Source organism: Penaeus monodon, chromosome 22 (assembly GCF_015228065.2).
Source record: "Penaeus monodon isolate SGIC_2016 chromosome 22, NSTDA_Pmon_1, whole genome shotgun sequence".
Lineage (NCBI taxonomy): Eukaryota > Metazoa > Arthropoda > Malacostraca > Decapoda > Penaeidae > Penaeus > Penaeus monodon.
The window spans coordinates 41,166,601-41,168,264 of record NC_051407.1 but is presented as its reverse complement, the minus strand read 5'-3'; the positions used below and the strand labels follow the sequence as shown (position 1 = coordinate 41,168,264).

General features: G+C 52.3%; 1 protein-coding gene across 1 annotated transcript in view; it reads left to right on the top strand.

Moving 5' to 3' along the window:
• Positions 1 to 1,664, top strand: part of LOC119587143 (forkhead box protein O-like) — a gene marked incomplete at its 5' end in the record, with an annotated part of 57,932 nt that overhangs the window by 5,222 nt on the left and 51,046 nt on the right.

The window sequence follows — 1,664 nt, the reverse complement described above, 5'->3', positions numbered from 1 at the left end:
AGACGGCCCGTAATAGGCCTATCTTTTTTTCATGTTTCATTAATGGGATTTTATCTTGCGTAAAGATCAGCGTTAAACTTGAATTTGCCATTAACTACATCTTCTCCGGATGATCTTGGAGCATTCCTGAGTCATCCTTTGTCGTTCCTTCAAATATTTCGCTTTGCAAATTGTAGAGCCAGAGCGCCAGTGCTGCTCGGCCTCGTGGTCTCGGGGCGAATGATCCCTGTGGTGCGTCGGCCCCGAGCCCCGCGCACCGACACAGCCAGGTTTCTTTGCCTTCGCTCCTGTATCTCGTGGCCATTCTTTCGGGGCCGGCCATTGCTGCTGGCGCTGATGATTAATCCATCAAGCGATGATTTCTTATTCAGCAGCAGCAAATCAGGAGAGAGGATCGTTTGTCATCGTGCAAGGGATCTCCTCCCGGACGCAGCCAGCCATCCCGCTGCCCCGGTTAGCTCGCTCGTCGCCTCGATCACTTCGGAAAATTAAAACCGAGTTAATTCTGTTAAAAAAAAATGTATACAAGTCTTTCTTTCAGTTGTACTATCAGATGTGTATTTTATTCTCTTTCTCTTTAGTATCTTTCCTGATAGGAAAATGAATGGAACGGAATCGCTCTTAGGCTGGGCTTGTTGTTCAAAGGCGGAGTTGTATTCATTTTTCACATCTCGGACGAACCCTCGCCTCCGCCTGCCTTTGTATCACGGAAAAGGCCTTCGGGTTTTCGGAAAATAACTTATTCGGAGGTCAGTGGATTCTTCTTCTATATATAAAAACGAAAATAGGGAAACATTCACGGAAATTAGAACGAAATTAATGTAGAAATACGATAATGACAAGAGGCTTCGAAGTGGAATGTGTGGGTACAAGGGAGCTCGCCAGCTGATTAATAGATTTTTATATAAAACTAGGCTGAGGTGAAGATAATGGAGCTTCGTTGCATCCAGCTTTCGACCGGGAAAGGAGAAATAAACAACGAACACAGGAGATGGAATAGCATACGATTCCAGGTCACGAAACGACAGCACGTAAAGCCCGAGAAGCAACACTTGAAGCTGCAAGATTGAGTAGCAGGACACCTCCTTCGGACGGCTCACCCCCCCCCCCCACCATCCTTCTTCATCTCCTTCCTCTAGTCTCTTCTCTCTCCTCTTGCACTTTCTTTCTCCCCCCACCCCCTTTCTCCACCCTTCTCCTTTTCCCTCACCCCCATCATCACCCTCCACCGCTTACTCTTCTGTCCCCCTTTCCATTCACGTCCCTCCACTTCTTACTCACGCCCTCCCTTCCTCTCCCCTCTCCCCTCCCCCACACTCCCTCCCTCCACTCCTCACTCCTTCCCTCCCTTCCTCTCCCCTTTCCCCTCCCCCACACTCCCTCCCTCCACTCCTCACTCCTTCCCTCCCTCCACTCCTCACTCCCTTCCCTCCTCCCCCTTCCCTCCCCTCCTCCCCCTCACTCCCCTCCCCCTCCCTCCCCTCCTCCCCCCTCCCTTCCCTCCTCCCCCCTCCCTCCCCTCCTGCCCCCTCCCTCCCCCAGTCCTAAGCGTCTCTCCAGGGTGAGCGAAAGGAGAGGGAGAGTGCGTAGCGGCGGCCTCTGAGCGATCCTTAGCGGGCGAGGCGGCGGAGGGATGGATGATCCACGCACCAGGAAAGGACCCC